The following is an 18,690-nucleotide window of genomic DNA, read 5'->3' as shown; positions in this document are numbered from 1 at the left end:
CAGCCCTGCCACAAAAGGACCAGCTGACATCATGTCAGTGATTCTCTTGTTGGCACAGGTGTGAGTGTTGACGAGGACAAGGCTGGAGATCACTCTGTCATGCTGATTGAGTTCGAATAACAGACTGGAAGCTTCAAAAGGAGGGTGGTGCTTGGAATCATTGTTCTTCCTCTGTCAATCATGGTTACCTGCAAGGAAACACGTGCCGTCATCCTTGCTTTGCACAAAAAGGGCTTCACAGGCAAGGATATTGCTGCCAGTAAGATTGCACCTAAATCAACCATTTATCAGATCATCAAGAACTTCAAGGAGAGCGGTTCAATTGTTGTGAAGAAGGCTTCAGGGCGCCCAAGAAAGTCCAGCAAGCGCCAGGACCATCTCCTAAAGTTGATTCAGCTGCGGGATCGGGGCACCACCAGTACAGAGCTTGCTCAGGAATGGCAGCAGGCAGGTGTGAGTGCATCTGCATGCACAGTGAGGCAAAGACTTTTGGAGGATGGCCTGCTGTCAAGAAGGGCAGCGAAGGAAAAACATCAGGGACAGACTGATATTCTGCAAAAGGTACAGGGATTAGACTGCTGAGGACTGGGGTAGTGATTTTCTCTGATGAATCCCCTTTCCGATTGTTTGGGGCATCCGGAAAAAAGCTTGTCCGGAGAAGACAAGGTGAGCACTACCATCAGTCCTGTGTCATGCCAACAGTAAAGCATCCTGAGACCATTCATGTGTGGGGTTGCTTCTCAGCCAAGGGAGTGGGCTCACTCACAATTTTGCCTAAGAACACAGCCATGAATAAAGAATGGTACCAACACATCCTCCTAGAGCAACTTCTCCCAACCATCCCGGAACAGTTTGGTGACGAACAATGCCTTTTCCAGCATGATGGAGCACCTTGTCATAAGACAAAAGCGATAACTAAGTGGCTCGGGGAACAAAGCATCGATATTTTGGGTCCATGGCCAGAAAACTCCCCAGACCTTAATCCCATTGAGAACTTGTGGTCAATCCTCAAGAGGCGGGTGGACAAACAAAAACCCACAAATTCTGACAAACTCCAAGCATTGATTATGCAAGAATGGGCTGCTATCAGTCAGGATGTGGCCCAGAAGTTAATTGTCAGCATGCCAGGGCGGATTGCAGAGGTCTTGAAAAATAAGGGTCAACACTGCAAATATTGACTCTTTGCATCAACTTCATGTAATTGTCACTAAAAGCCTTTGACACATATGAAATGCGTGTAATTATACTTCAGTATCCCATAGTAACATCTGACAAAAATATCGAAAGACACTGAAGCAGCAAACTTTGTGGAAATTAATATTTGTGTCATTCTCAAAACTTTGGCCACGACTGTACACCAAAATATCAGTGGGAACAGGTTCAGAACCACTCAAAGTCCCCTAAATAGGGCACTTAACATCTGAGGTTTTAAAATCTGCAGCTTTGACGCCAATTAAACTAAATTAAGCTAAACTATGACAACATCTTCCATAGCTTGGCAATAAAATATGCTATGTTCCACAGGACTAGCAGCTGTGTGCATAACACAGCACTTTCCCCAATATAAACATTATTTTTCGTGTCACAGTAGCATCATGATAAAAAAAAACTACTACAGTTTCACATAGCTCAGTGACATAAGAGTTTTGCTTCCTAAAAACAGGCTTTAAGCATGAGCTGCACTTATAGATGGACAATGTATAAAAACATCAACTGGTCTTTGAATCTTTCTGATTCATAGAATGATTTAGAAGGAAGCTGGTATTTCATTTTCATGTGTGGGACTTCTGTCCCTTCCTAGGAAACCATGCCATTCAATTTTGAATAACACAATTCCTCCTTTGTTTCAATGAACGGAATTAAAAATGAAATAGATCATTCTGGGGTATGTCTTCGAGGAATTCTGCCAAAGCATTCAACAAACAGAGATTCAAGAAGTGGAGGGTCCTCCTCAGACGAAGAGGAGGACTATCCTACTCAATGAATCTCATAAAAATAAAAATAGTAAAACATGATTATTTTTAGATAAAACTATACAAAATATATTCACACCACCAAATAACTGATTAAAACACACTGTTTTGCAATGAAGGTCTACAGTAGCCTTAACAGCACTCTGTAGGGTAGCACCATGGTGTAGCCGGAAGACAGCTATTTTCCGTCCTCCTCTGGGTACATTGACTTCAATACAAAACCTAGAAGGCTCATGGTTCTCACCTCCTTCAATAGACTTAAACAGTAATTATGATGACTTCCGGAGGATGTCCTCAAACCTATCAGAGCTCTTGCAGCATGAACTGACATGTTGTCCACCCAATCAAAATATCAGAGAATGAATCTAGTACTGAATGCGTAAGCTACAGCTAGCTAGCACTGCAGTGCATAAAATGTGGTGAGTAGTTGACTCAAAGAGAGAGACAAATGATAGTTGAACAGTTTTGAACAAATTCATTTCTTTAAAAATAAAGGAGAAGCAGCAGAGAGAGAGAGAGCTACATTTCATTGAATTGTTTTCACTTTCACTTAATTAGCTAACTAATGCAGCTATCTAATTTAGCCTCCTCACCCAGCGCAAACAGAGAGGAATGCTATTTACAGAGCATTCGGAAAGAATTCAGACCCCTTGACTTTTTCCACATTTTGGTAGGTTACAGCCTTATACTGAAATGGATTAAATAGATTTTTCCCCTCATCAATCTACACACAATATCCCATAATAACAAAGCAAAAACAGGCTGTTAATTTTTTTTGCTCATTTGTTACAAATAAAAAACTTAAATATTACATTTACTTAAGTATTCAGACCCTTTACTAGTATTTTGTTGAAGCACCTTTGGCAGCGATTACAGCCTTGAGTCTTCTTGGGTATGACGCTACAAGCTTGGCACACCTGCATTTGGAGAGTTTCTCCCATTCTTCTCTGTACATCCTCTCAAGCTCTGTCAGGTTGGATGGGGAGCGTCGCTGCACAGCTATTTTCAGGTCTCTCCAGAGATGTCATCCCCATAGCATGATGCTGCCACCACCATGCTTCACCGTAGAGATGGTGCCAGGTTTCCTCCAGACGTGGCCAAAGAGTTCCATCTTGGTTTCATCAAACTAAAGAATCTTGTTTCTCATGGTCTGAGAGTTCTTTAGGTGCCTTTTGGCAAACTCCAAGCGGGGTGTCATGTGCCTTTTACTGAGGAGTTGCTCCCGTCTGGCCATTCTACTATAAAGGCCTGATTGGTGGAGTGCTGCAGAGATGGTTGTCCTTCTGGAAGGTTCTCCCATCTCCACAGAGGAACTCTGGAGCTCTGTCAGAGTGATCATCGGGTTCTTGGTCACCTCCCTGACCAAGGCCCTTCTCCCCCGATTGCTCAGTTTGGCTGAGGGGCCAGCTCTAGGAAGAGTCTTGGTGGTTCCAAACTTCTTCCATTTAAGAATGATGGAGGCCACTGAGTTCTTGGGGACCTTCAATCATGCAGACATTTTTTGGTAGCCTTCACCAGATCTGTGCCGCAACACAATCCTGTTTCGGAGCTCTACGGACAATTCCTTTGGCCTCATTGGCTTGGTTTTTGCTCTGACATGCTCTGTCAACTGTGGGACCTTATATGTGCCTTTCCAAATCATGTCCAATCAATTGAATTTACCACAGGTGGACTCCAATCAAGTTGTAGAAACATTTCAAGGATGATCAATGGAATCAGGATGCACCTGAGCTCAATTTCGAGTCTCATATCAAAGGTTCTGAATACTTATGCAAACAAGTTTTTTTTAAACATTTGCAAAAATGCATATAAACCTGATTTCACTTTGTCATTATGGTGAAGATTGATGAGAAAAAACATATTTTATAAATTTTTGAATAAGGCTGTAACGTAACAAAATGTGGAAAAAGGGAAGGGGTCTGAATACTTTCCGAATGCACTGTATGTTAGGTAGCTGGCTACAACATTGGAACTCTTCCAAGTCAAGGTAAGCTTTCGGTTTTATAAATGTATTGCCACCAGGGCCCGCCAGTGTAATTGCTAAACTGCTTGCTGTACACTGTACTGCATGATTGTAGTGGGTTTACTAATGCGTAAGTTCAATTAGCTACTGTATGTTGACTATGACGTTAGTTAATATGGTGACAATGATGTAGTCTGTGCAGCAGTTAGCGGTTATGGTATGAAGGTTTGGCTTAGAAAGTTTTTTACTCTTGGTCACAGACAGTTGTTGTATGGTGCACTGTCCACAAGCTGAGGGAAATGGTGAGAGGAGGAGAGCGCGTAGATGCGAGAAGGAATTATACAACGAGGAAAGTGATGATGTTGTTTGTATGTGGCTTCTATGAAAGTGAACTGTTGCGCGGGTGATCAGGGGTGTATTCATTCTGCCGATTCTGTTAAAAAAAAATCTTAAATGGAAGTAAACAGAACGAAACAGGGATAAACCTACCTGAATTTGTCCAATAGGAAATATATTTTGCAACTGTTTGGACTAATGATTATACCCTAGATGAGCTAGATGCAGGCAAGGTGGTATTGAATGTGTCACTGTCTGTCACCTTGATTACGCCAATTTGTCTCTCGACCTGTACGTTATAAAATTTCATGATGGATATTGGTTAAAGTCAAATATCACTTAGTAGCCTAAAGCTATCGATTTTACATGGAGCTGGTTGGATGGAATATGAATGAGAGTATAAAAAAAATGTAGGAATGAAAGAAAGTGTCCTCCCCAATCGTAAACAGCACCGACTGTTTATTCAAGCACCATTGGCATGTCTAGAATCCTACCATGGAGGGTAACAGGGAAGCAAGGACAAGGAACAAAGATCATCCAGAAGTGCCTTTTATACATGAACTGCTCCTGTATCTAAAGAGCACAAGGAGCCATGCAGATTTTGATTCAGATATTTGGGGGCATCTGCAGGCACTTGAACCCACTGCTTCATGACTAGGTAGACAGCGCTATTTCCTGTGCTAACCCTTTTATCCTATCTCCTCTTCCCTCCCCCCAATATGTCATGCCGCATATTGAAAAATCATCAAACAGGTTGTTATTGAATCACAACATGTATTGCTGCAACTGATCCAAAGACATGGGAGAGATCATACTTCATAAACCTGTATCCACAAGAGGGAGGGAGAGAGAAAAAACACTCAAATAATTGAGCCGAAAGGAGCAAATCTACCACGAAACGTTTGGTAAACAGGGTTGAATATTTACTGCAGACCTCGAGGTGAACTTTCCAGGTTCACTTTCAGCCCTCACTTGACGCATTGCCCTGTCCTCCCCTGTGCACACAGATTCCATACTGACAGGTGAGGTATATTGCAGAGTGTTATTGAGAAGATTAACTGCCTTGTCTCCTTCGTCAAGTCCTTCCTTAAACCTGCACATGTCCATATTTGGCCCTAAATATCCACATTGACATCATGTCTCTATGAGTAAGAAGTTGAATCAGACGGGCTTTAGTGGGTGTGGTTGTGTGGTTTTTACCTTCAAGGCTCAGAGAGCACAGCGCACAAGCACACCTGTCCTTCAGCACATACACGCTACAGAGCTATGAGCCTGGCCGAGGGAGGCACCTGAGTCCTCAATGGAAGGTCCTGGAATGTTATCAGCCCCCACCCACTCTCTGGAGACACTCCCACCGGAACAATGGATGTTGCCAGGTAACCGAGCAGACTCGATGACAGGCAGATATTTTAGTGGCCACACACTGGAACTCATGGGGGGTGAGGGGAAATATGTGTGTGTACTTCAACTCACCTCTCACTCCCAATTAGTTCCACAAAACAGTGAGGGAGGACTTTAGAAAGAAATCCATGCAGTGAAGCTGCTGAAGTATGAAGTGATTTAATCAACATAAAGTTACATAGAAGGACAGTGCAGAAACCCCCCACCCCTCTCTCTCCCTGTATGCTCAATGGAGAAGGTCCAAACCCAGTTCTGACAAACAGAGCAAGGATGTTTGCTACCAGATCATTCAGTCATATCTGCAGCTGTAGAGCTACCAATCTCTGCTCCCCAGCCCCCAACCAGGGTTAATCAACTGACATTAATCACATGAGGAAACCAAACAGCCATCTGCATAACATCTCTGAAGCTCCATAACAAGACATTTCCTCTGCAATACTCTACTGCTAGGCTGGGGAATAAAGAGAAACAGCTAGGCTAATATACAGGCCCTGTTTCAGTCAATCACTCGACACACCCTATCCTATTTACCCTCTAACACTTCTCGTAGAGGGTCAGTAAGACAAATTAAACTTTCCAACAATGGATAAACTATCAGTGGATGAGCGCATATGTTTAACTATTACTGAGATCTCAAATGCAAGTGGAACTATTTTTTTCCAACATCTCTATCTCTGCCAGAGATCTGGACTGGACTTGAGGGATTTCATGGTTCTCCTAGTCTCTGCCAGAACTGTGCAAGTGAATGAGGAGTTGAGTGAGGAAGAGGAGCGGGGGGGGGGGGGGGGGGCACAGGGAAGGGTTTGTGTTTATCAAAAAAGGGAAGGAGTGAGGGGAAAATGAGAACGAACGGTAACGTGGCTTATTTTCCGGCTGCATTCTTTCCCTCATCAGGAATTCACTGAGGTTTTGGCAGGCAGACTTTTTTTATTGGGTTTCTTCCTTCACAAGGCGGCCTGTTCTGGTCCCCGGCCATGAGTGCTGGAACAGTGGAGCCGTAGACGGGACTTTGAAGCAATCAGAGAGCTCAAAGAAAGGCGAGGCTGTCCGAATCCCTGTTTAAGCCTATAAACACCACGGAAACAAAGAATGCCCTCACTCACAGTGTCAGAAGCAGGCCTCCACTCTAAGACACTTTCCATGTGACATGAAACTAATTTAAGTGGAGGATAATACTCTCACTACTGCTACTCCATGGGCCTGACCTGTGTTTTTGTGGAGCAGTGGTCTCCTTTGAATCAGTGACAGGTTGTCACGCCCTGACCTTAGAGATCCTTATTATTCTCTATGTTTGGTTAGGTCAGGGTGTGACTCGGGTGGGAAAATCTATGTTTTCTATTTCTTTGAGTATGGTTCCCAATCAGAGGCAGTTGTCTATGGTTGTCTCTGATTGGGGATCATATATAAGTTGTAATTTTCCTTTTGGGTTTTGTGGGATCTGGTTTTCTGTTTAGTGTTTTTTTGCCTGACAGAACGGTTCACTTTAGTTTTTTGACTTTCGTTATTTTGTTTGAGTGTTTTTGAATAAAATATCATGAACACTTTCCATGCTGCGTCTTGGTCCACTCTTCCTACCACAAACGAGAGCCGTAACAGAAGACCCCACCAAAAATGGACCAAGCAGCGTGGCCAGGATGAGTGGACATGGGAGGAGATCCTGGATGGAGAAGGGCCCTAGACGCGGGCAGGAGAGTATCGCCGTCCAAGGGAGCAGATGGAGGCAGCGAGAGCAGAACGGCGACGATACGAGGAATTAGGACAACGAAGCAAGCACGAGAGGCAGACCCAAACATTTTTTGGAGGGGGCACACGGGGAGATTGACGGAGTCAGGGTTTAGACCTGAGCCAACTCCCCGTGCTTACCATGGGGAGCGTGTGACCGGTCAGGCACCGTGTTATGCGATGATGCACACGATGTCTCCAGTGCGCATTCACAGCCCGGTGCGCTCTGTTCCAGCTTCCCGCAGTTGCCGTGCTAGAGTGGGCATTCAGCCAGGACGGATTGTGCCGGCTCAGCGCTCCTGGTCTCCGGTGCGTCTCTTCGGCCGAGGATATCCTGCGCCAGCTCTACGCACGGTATCCCCAGTTCGCCAGCACAACCCAGTGCGCCCTGTTCCAGCTCCCCGCACTTGCCGGGGTACAGGGGGTATTCAGTCAGGACACGTTGTGCCAGCTCTACGCTCCAGACCTCCAGTGCGCATCCACTGCCCAGTATATCCTGCGCCTGCTCTACACACTATGCCTCCAGTGCGCATTCCAGTGCGTCCTGTGCCAGCTCTCCACACTCACCGAGCTAAAGTGGGTATCCAGCCAGGACGCACTGTGGCAGCTCCACGTACCAGGCTTCCAGTACGTCTCCTCAGTCCGGTGAGACCTGTTCCGGCTCCACGTACGAAGCCTCCAGTGATGATCCATAGCACGGAGCCTCCAGTGATGATCCATGGCACGGAGCCTCCAGTGATGATCCATGGCACGAAGCCTCCAGTGATGATCCATGGCACGAAGCCTCCAGTGATGATCCATGGCACGGAGCCTCCAGTGATGATCTATGGCACAAAGCCTGCAGTGACGATCCAGGGAAAAGAGCCTCCAGCGACGGTCCCCGGTCCGGAGCCTCCAACGACGGTCCCCAGTCCGGAGCCCGCAGCGAGGGTTCCCAGTCCGGGGCCCGCAACGAGGGTGCCCAGTCCGGGGCCCGCAACGAGGGTCCCCAGTCCGGGGTCGGCAGAGAGGGTCCCTGCACCAGAGGTGCCACCAAAGTGGGGTGAGCCAGCGGTGGAGCGGGGTCTGCGTCCCGCACCTGAGCCGCCGCCGCGGATAGATGCCCACCTATAGATGCCCACCTATTTCTATTTTTGGCCGGGTATGGTTCTCAATCAGGGACAGCTGTCTATCTTTGTCTCTGATTGGGAACCATACTTAGGTAGCCTTTTTTCCCACCTGTCTTTGTGGGATGTTGACTTTGTTTAGGGCACATAGCCTTTGAGCTTCACGGTTTGTTTTGTATTGTTTATTGTTTTGTCGGCGTCATTTGAGTTAATAAAGAGAAAATGTACGCTGACCACGCTGCACCTTGGTCCGCTCCTTTCAACAGCCGTGACAGTAACACAGGGAGATGAGGCAACACTAGGTCTAATAGAATTCCAGCAGGCCTCATCCCTGACCCATTACTTTATTGAAGCTATTGTTTAGACCAGATTTCAATCCATCGCTGATTGAGGCCTATATATATACTGTATATATATATATATATATAATCCATCCGGCGGGAGGATTAGGCCCCGACACACAAATGATCCCTGTGACAAAACACTGCAACGACAATTGTTTAATTGCAAACTTATCTGGTGGTATTAACAGCCAACTGACAAACAACAGCCTCGTCTCTGACAGCAGGAATCTTTTTGGGAGAAGCTTAAAAAAAAAAATCATTATCAAATGGGGGGTTAGTGATAGCGAATCTGTACCAGGAACAAAAGCATAACACCCTATACATGTCTCAATCTGTGCAACTATGAAACAAGTACAGTGTGTGTGTGTGTGGGGGGGGGGGGGGGGTCTGGTTTCTATGCATGTGTGTGCACTTAAAAGTGATGGATTTAAAAGACAGCTAATCCTCCAAATTCAGACAGCTATTTCTTCATTTCCACCTCACATCCACAGGCTGCTGCCTTCCAAATAGTCACACCAAGGAGAGAAGACAGGAGAGAGGAAGAGAGAGAGAGAAATAGAGAGGGAGAGAGGTTAGACAGTGTGGGAATAAGTACTGCAAGTGACTGATTCAGAGCCATATCTGCCATTGTCAACTTTACAGCCAACCACATTTGCTTTTCTGTCACTTTCTCACCATTGCATCTGAGTGCTTTACCTGGCATGAAATCAATCAAACCATGGCTGACCAACAAACCATTACATTTTGAAAACAGAGTAAAACTGGCATCACTGTAAACATAGATCTCGGTAATCAACACACTATCACACCTTATTGTGAAATAGACACAAGCACACAAAAAAATTGACTTTTTCGTGTGTATTACACGATTTTCATCACAATGCATTTTGTGCTTATTACATGATTTTCTTTCTTCATAATGCATTCGTGTACATTAAACAAATTCCAATTTATTGTTGCTAACGTTAGCGAGGCTAGCTAGGTGGCTAACGTTAGCTAGGCTATGGATTAAGGTCAGGGTTAGGGGTTAAGGTTAGTTAACATGCTAGCTAAGAAGTTAAAGGGTTAGGTTTAGGAGTTAGGTTAAATGGTTAAGGTTAGGGGAAGGGTTAGCTAACATGCTAAGTAGTTGCAAAGTAGCTAAAAAGTAGTTGCAACGTAGCTAATTAGTGAAGATGCTAAAGTTATTTGTGATGAGCTTAGAACACAAAACCCGTTGGTTGCTAGAGGGTTGCGTTAAAAGCCCACCCATCCTCCCTGACCAACCTCCCTCCTATCGTTTCTGTCATAATTAACCTACTGTCTTTATCTGTCATTGAAAGGCACTGTATACAAAATCGTGTACTACACACAAAAAAAATACTTTTCGTTTGCCTGTCACAAAAAAAACAAGCAGTGTTTACAATAAATGTCTCCTATCCACTCTTTCTTCCTGCTCTAGTGTAGTAAAATTCCTGTAACTTTGCTGCACAGACTGCTAGCAGGGCTGTAGACGGCTTGCAGACTCCCTGTTGCTGACACTCGTCTGTGAATACTACCATTTGAGGGACGGGCTGACAGAACTGCAGACACTAGGCCAGGCCAAGAACCAACACAGACAGGCTGGGCTGCAGCTGTGTCTCTGTGTTTAAGTTCAACCTCCATTCACCCCTCCAATCACTTGGCTCTTCCACATCAAATACGCTCTTATTCAACAGAGAATATACATACTAACAAATGGGCCAATTTAAGCATACTTTCTATCTCTTTATCACTCGATCTCTCCCTCCCTCTCTCACGCAATGTTAATTGTTATGCATTTGTGAGTTTGAATCGCATTTGGGAGACAGAGTGGGTCCGTTCGGCACCTTGGGGACAGACGGAGAGGATAAACCGTGTGTATAAGGGGACTGTGAATCAATCACCTTGGCCTGCAGGGTCTCAGGCAGCATGACAGAGGTCTGCAGACTGCAGCCATTGACCTCCTCCAGGACCCAGTCTGCTTAACCTGTAGGGAGAAGCCAAATCAGAACCAGCTGTCATATAATATGCAACATTTCTTATTAGCGACCCATAACAATCATTTCAGTGTCAGGCTGCCACGGTTCACTTCTTCACCTTTCCTTGAAAAGCACTGACCATCATTGCTAAAAGGGTGCTTAGACCTTCTAGAAAAAGAAAGTGAATGTCTGCTTTCTTTTGTGAGTATTGTATATTTTGACTTGTTTTTCTTTTCGCTCAGCTCCCGTGCCACCAACCTAGTCTCAGAGCATTTCGTATTATTCTGTACATAAATCCGAGACACTCCATTTAGTATGATATAAATTATTTTGTGGATGTCCATCACCCATTTCGTAAAATATGTTACGAATTATAATTTGTATGATATGTCCGAATTTTCAAAACGTACAATATGTTACGAATTTGCAAAACGTATGATATGTTACGAATTCTAGCTAGGTGGCTAACGTTTGCTAGGCTTGGGGTTAGGGTTAGGGTTACGTTTAGGAGTTAGGTTAAAGGGGTTATGGTTATGGTTTGGTAGAATGGTTAGCTAATTGCAAAGTAGCTAAAAAGTAGTAAGTAGTTGCAAAGTCGCTATTTAGCGAAAATGCTCAAGTTATCTGTGATGAGATTCAAACACACAACCTTTGGGTTGCTATACATTTGCATTATACGCCCATTCTTCCTTCCCGACCAATCTCCCTCCTATCGTTTCTGTCTTAAGTAACCAAAATTAAAATGGTTTGAACAGTACAAGATTAGAGAAGCAGTACAAGATGAAAGAATGTGTTATGCTGTTACACTTTCAACTTCAACCTTTTCATAAATAAATTGTGCCTATGGACTTTGTACACAATTTTGTATACAGTGCATTTCAATCACTGATAAAGACAGTAGGTTAATTAGGTTACACGCGTAATATACGCCCACCCATCCACCCTCCTTTTGCTTTTGCCTTAATTAACCATCTGTCTTATCTAACCATACCAAACATCACATATCATACTAAATGGGGTGTCTTGGATTTACGTACAGAATAATACGAAATGCTCTGAGACCAGTTTGGTGCCACGTGTGGATGTGCATGATTTATTTTTTCCTATTCTGAGCACAAGTTGGAATGAGGTGTTATTAAGTTACACTATATATACAAACGTATGTGGACACCCCTTCACATTAGTGGATTCGGCTATTTCAGCCACACCCGATGCTGACAGGTGTATAAAATTGAGCACACAGCCATGCAATCTCCATAGGAAAAACATTGGCAGTAGAATGGCCTTACTGAAGTGTCCCTTTCAACGTGGCACCGTCATAGGATGCCACCTTTCCAACATGTCAGTTTGTTCAAATTATGCTCTGCCTCGAAGGGGTAGACAGCACAAGCTCACAAAACGGGACCGCTGAGTGCTGAAGCGCATAAAAATCATCTGTAACACTCACCACCGAGTTCCAAACTGCCTCTGGAAGCAACGTCAGCACAATAACTGTTCGTCTGTAGCTTCATGAAATGGGTTTCCATGGCTGAGCAGCCGCACATAAGCCTAAGATCACCATGCGCAACACCAAGCATTAGCTGGAGTGGTGTAAAGCTCGCCGCCATTGGACTCTGGAGCAGTGTAAACGCGTTCTCTGGAGTGATGAATCACGCTTCACCATCTATCAGTCCGACAGAAGAATCTGGGATTGGCGGATGCCAGGAGAACGCTACCTGCCCCAATGCATAGTGCCAACTGTAAAGTTTGGTGGAGAAGGAATAATGGTCTGGGGCTGTTTTTCATGGTTCAGGGTTCTTAGTTCCAGTGAAGGGAAATCTTAATGCTACAGCATACAATGACATTCTAGACAATTCTGTGCTTCCAACTTTGTGGCAACAGTTTGTGGACAAAGCGAGAAGCAAACAGAAATAGTTTGTCGAGATCGGCCTGTGGAAGAACTTGACTGGCCTGCACAGAGCCCTGACCTCAACCCCATCGAACACCTTTGGGATGAATTGGAACGCCCACTGTGAGCCAGGCCTAATCGCCCAACATCAGTACCCAACCCCACAGTACCCAACCCCCAACACAACCCCACTCTTGTGGCTGAATGGAAGCAAGTTCCCGCAGCAATGTTCCAACATCTAGTGGAAAGCCTTCCCAGAAGAGTTGTGGCTGTTATAGTGGCAAATGGAGTACTAACTCCATATTAATGCCCATGATTTCGGAATGAGATGTTCGACGAGCATACTTTTGGTCATGTTTTGTATGTGCCTGTGTCTTGGCAGCATCTTACGTGTGCTTGCTTAAAAAGAGCGTTGGTTCACCAGATCCACCATGTTTAACTCAGTTTACTCCCCAACAATTCCCAGATGTCCTTTCAACCACAACACACACTCTGAGAGAACAGACAAAAACAGGGATGGATCTGGTTCATCCTCTCTCTCAGTCTCCATAAACGGAGACCTGTGAAGAACCCAAACACAAATCTGCTGTCATTAAATCATAATATCCACAGCTCGGCAGAAATATACAGTCAACGTGACCTTTACTTGTTGCTGCTATCAGCACCACTGGCTCCTGCTTCCCTGCACCCGCTGCTGGCTTCCCAGCCTCTGAGGCCCAGCAGGACAGAACCCTCAGACAGACCGACAGAGACAAGAGGTATGAACACTCACTGCTAGTTCACATGGAGGTCAGTATGTATTGCTTCATTGACTACAACATAGTTCCAATTGAAGTACTCTAACAAATCCCCCCTGCTTTATCAAATCCATCTGTTGATGTCATAAATAATGCTGAGCAGACGGATGTAAACAGAGAGACTGGTTGGAGAGACACAGCATCAAACGGAATAACAAATAGCTCTGGAGTAAACAGTACACGGAACAAGCAAGAGGGAGTTTTATGTGGTGGTCCTGGAACGAGGGACGGCTGAATTCACTTCAGCTGGCTCCGTGTTGTTAGATATTGATGTTTCTTTTCATGAGTCGCCCAGACTCCACGTGACAGACAGATGGGCCTCATGCTGAGCCATGGAGACCCGTCCCTGAATCACCCTTCCCAACCCAGAGACCCAGGCACAGGGAATCAGCATAGCACACAGATGAAGAATAGAGACCAAACCCCTCAGGGACAGTGTCTTCTCCCTTTACTCAGCAATGAGATGCAGCATACTCTCAGCACCGTTCTCTCTCGATCACTTTCCCTCCCCTGATCCTCACCTTTCCCACCCTCTCTTTTTCGCACTCTGTTCTCTTTCGGGACGCTTTCCATCCTCTACCCTTTCGTTTTCTTTATTCATCTTCCAAGTGGTGTTTTTGCCCTTTTCTTTGGCTGTAACACCAGGAAACTGCAGAGGACATTCAACAATGCAACACAGGACCTTAGTGAAGCCGGGCGGATCTCAGTACCGTCCAACCTTGTCCGTTAACCCGCTGGCTCCCTACACTCCCTCATCTGAATCAATGCACGTTTTATTTGTCACGTGTCATAAACAACAGGTGTAGGCTAACAGTGAAATCCTACCCTCTGATGGAGATGCTGAGATGTCAGATTCAACTAGGCCAAGGTTAGGCCGGTCCATGTCTTGACTCTGTGTTGACTCTATGTAATCAATACGGTCAGTCACTGCAAAGTCAGACCACAAACAACCACACCAATCCATTGTGGATCCATAAGGGTTCATCATTGGACTCAAGTCAATCCCCATACACTGTACGTTGGATGGGAATCCCATTTAAAATGAACAGGTGGAGTTTGATTCATTGGTACTCTCATGCCGGTTTGGAGTTCGATGGAACAACTTGATAAATGGCATCATAATGCCTACAGCAGACATGCAGCCAAAATGTATCCATGCACAGCTGTGGTGGGCGAGGGGCCAGGTATTTAAATCCCCATCACCATTGGGAATCCCACCAAGAGAGCCCATTAGTGTGGATAAGAGCAGTAATGTAGTGTAAAATGGTTGGGCAATGGGCAGACCTCCGGATCATACCCCCAGCTGACAGTGAACCCCTTATGATCTCTCACTTAGATAAAGGCAATCAATAAAATTGAAATACAGCATTAATGTTTGCAGATACTGTGCAAACACCCATAAACATATAAAAACATGTATTTAATTACATACTGGAGGGAGACACCCACTTTCTCACACACACAGAACACACTCACAATTTCACAGTAATTGGAAACGCACTCAAATATTCACACAACTGGGATTAGTTGGTTGGAATGGTGTCATAGACTATTTTGGCCAGGCGGTTTGAGTCCAGTTTCATATATGTCTATGGTCCAGTCGAGTCTCACAGCACCACTGTGTAGGTCAGTGGATGAGGAAGGTATTAAAGAGATGGGCACATGCCCAGATTAGGTCACTTCTCATCCCCTTTGAGTCCATTGATCCAAAACACAATTAGCACATCTACTAAACAGTCATAGACATGATATAGACACCAAACTTCAAACAAACAACACCTTACCAATACTACTCATCTTTCAGGTGCCTCGGGAGTTGAGTGTCTGAGCCACTGAGGAGATGCAGAAACCAGAGCCACCCATTCATAAATCATCATCACCATCACGAAAGGAAAACAGAGGGATGAGAAAATGCAAATATGAACCAAATGGAAGCCATTAAAGATACATATTCATGACAGCAGACCAGAGATGTAACGAATGTCATATAATCAAAGCTGGAGCGAAATATGAATTATCATAAATCAGCATTAAACAATGTTCTTTTGTGGTAAGATTTATGTAAACCAACAACAACAGCTGTCGGAATATCTATACTGAAAATGTATACTGTCCTTATATTGAAAGATCATGGCTGTTTGGTGGAGCAGAACCATAACAAGCATCCATTGGTAGGCTTCTAAAACCGACAATGGATACATTTACAATACACGGTTGACCAAAACCGCTAAACTGTTTTGATTAAGCTAAATAATTCAACTTTGATAACTAAAGTATAATCAAACACAAAGATGGTCAAGAAGTATAGCTGTCAGAGGGAACTGATTATTTATAATCTGAACCACTCCGGAAGGCACGCACGCAGTCATCAAGTTTTGGCCCAGCTCCTCTTTTAAATTTTTTTCTTTATAATGTTATTCCTCCTATCTTTTCTTTCTCCTTTCATTTCAAGGGAAGCCAGAGAAAGAGTTTGGCTAGAAACCAGTCCCCTAAAGTGACCACTCGCCCTGCTCTAACAATGAGCATACAGAGAATGTTACTGTAGAAAAACATCAACCGGCCCTATTTGTATTTTGATCGCCAGCCCATAGTGAGGTGGGGAACCCATAGAGGACTCTGTCTTGGCAGAGATTACTATTCAATCACAAATGATCACTAATACCACTGCTAATAGTCATACTTCCACTAACACCAGCGCTCATTTATTATCTTCAGCAAATCAATTCATCCAAAGAGGCTTAACGTGGCTCTTATCCTGGCCATGACATATTGTCCATTCAAAAAGTATTCAGACCCCTTGACCTTTTCCACATTTTGTTGCCTTATTCTAAAATTGATAAAATATTTTTTCCCCCCTCATCAATCTACACACAATACCCCATAATGACAAAGCAAAAACAGTTTTTTAGACATTTTAGAAAATTTATAAAAAATTTAAGACAGAAATACCTTCTTTACATAAGTATTCAGACCCTTTGCTATGAAACTTGAAATTGAGCCCAGGTGCATCCTGTTTCCATTGATCATTCTTGGAAAAAGGGAAGGGGTCTGAATACTTTCTGAATGCACTGTATTGCTATCCGTTTAACCTCTCGCCTATCTTCCTTTCCTCTGTTCATTTCTACTTTCCTATGCACATGTGTGTGTGGTGGGGGTTACTGTCAATGGGATGGATGATAGTTAAGCAAAAAGGCCCAAGGTGGTGTGATATATGCAGCGAAGGGCTGTTCTTGTGGACTTAGCCCTTAGCCATGGTATATTGGCCATATATCACAAACCCCCGAGGTGCCTTATTGCTATTATAAACTGGTTACCAACGTAATTAGAGAAGTAAAAATAAATGCTTTGTCATACCCTTGGTATAAGGTCTGATATACCACGGCTGTCAGCCAATCAGCATTCAGGGCTCGAACCACCTGTTTTATAATACTCTTAATACGCTGGTTGGGGTTCTAGACTAAGAAGAAAATCCCTAAAAGCAGAGTAAAGGAATTTCATTTAAAAGCATGTTTACCAGTGCAGTACATAAGCAGGACCTAATGATGTGATCTGAGAGGATCTAAATGTGTTGTTGTGTATGAGAGTGTGTCTGAGGCAGGAAGACAGAAGACTGTGAGATTGAAACAGAAGAGACCACAAGGAGGCAAGCGTACATAATGGTTTATATTCGCTTTACTGTTGATTAATCGGTCTAGAAACCTGTGGGAGCAGCAGATTAAATCTCAGGATGCCTCAGGCGGGGCTCCCCTCCTGGGTATCTGCTCTCTTTAGACTACTCTCTCTCATTCTCACCTGGTCACCCCTGCTTTGTGAGGTACAGAGGCTATATTGTTGTCAAGCCCCCCTGCTCTGGCCTGCCCCTTTTTACAGTGGCATGCTATAGAGCACAAGGGACCATCTGGTAAAATAAACGGCCAAAAGAAAAAATGATGTAGCGAAATGCTGCCTGGTGTTTGACAGTTCTACAGTGGTGCCGTTGCTTATTGGCTGTGAAAACAGTAGGACTATGTTGATTGCCATACCCTTCCCCCTTCACACGCCAGAACGAACTCCACGTCCTGTCCCTGACTTCTGTCTAGTGTCGGGTCTGTTCATGTGGAACGAAGGAGTCATATGAACTGGAGTAATTTTTCCAATTAGGAGGAGAGGGGATGATTGGAGATGGGAGTGGAGAGGAGAAAGACTACTGAAGTCAGTGTGTGAACACTCATTCACTCATTGACACCCGGCTGTGTGTGTGGGTGTGTGGTGGATGTGTGTGTTTTCATATTGGCCTACTGATCTCTCATAACTCCACTCTCAGTGGGTTTCTGGTTTATAGAAGAAAAAAAAAGACGAATAAATGCACACACCTTAACAAATAGGCACGAGTGTACAACCACTTTCACATACAGCGACTCATCCCATCTGGCTTTCTCCCACTGCTGTCTGACTAACCAGACCGTATAGAAAGGCTGACAGATAAAAAAAAAAAAAATGGACAAGCCCAGAGTCTGTGGTATCAGTAGCCTGTCCTCAGTCTGTGCTCAACTGTGTGTGTATGTATGTGTGTGTGTGTGTTTGTGTGCATTCACAGCTGGTTTTAATATAAGTGGGACTGACAAGGCGAAATGGCTCTGCACTAGCCAGAAGCGAGAAGGGGGAAAGGGATTCTGGTAGGCTTAAAAAACAGAGGAAAAAAAACATTTCTAAGTCACAACCCCCCTGCCGGTGAACAGCCTTACACATCTATCACTTTTATGATGTTGACACACCTATTACCCAGAGTGCCTGCAGAGGGCCTCAGAGAGAGAGGGAGAAAGGAGGGAAGCAGGAGGGGGAGTGTGAGAAACAGATAGAGCCCAGGCAGAGGGGAAAAGAGAGATGGCTCTCCCAGGGCATCAGAAATCTCTAGAAAGACAGTCCTCCGCTGCGCCACATCACAGCTTCCCTGCAAAGAGTCCCCAGCCAATGTCAGAGGAAGCTGGGTACGGCAGCTAGACTCCCCCCTCCCCATTACCACCACCACAGCAGCATAGCACACCACCCCAAGAGATGGCCCAGCTGAACCGTGTGGTTCCTTTTCTCTTGGTTGTTAACCCTGGATCGGGGCCCACTCTAACACACTCGACTGACTGACCGCACGTGCCCCGGCTCATGCAATACCGCAAAGTTATTCATCCTGAAACAGTTTGAAGTAGC

Source organism: Salvelinus alpinus, chromosome 7 (genome assembly GCF_045679555.1).
Source record: "Salvelinus alpinus chromosome 7, SLU_Salpinus.1, whole genome shotgun sequence".
Classification (NCBI taxonomy): Eukaryota; Metazoa; Chordata; class Actinopteri; order Salmoniformes; family Salmonidae; genus Salvelinus; species Salvelinus alpinus.
The sequence above is the reverse complement of the archived record's forward strand: the minus strand, read 5'-3'. Positions refer to the sequence as shown.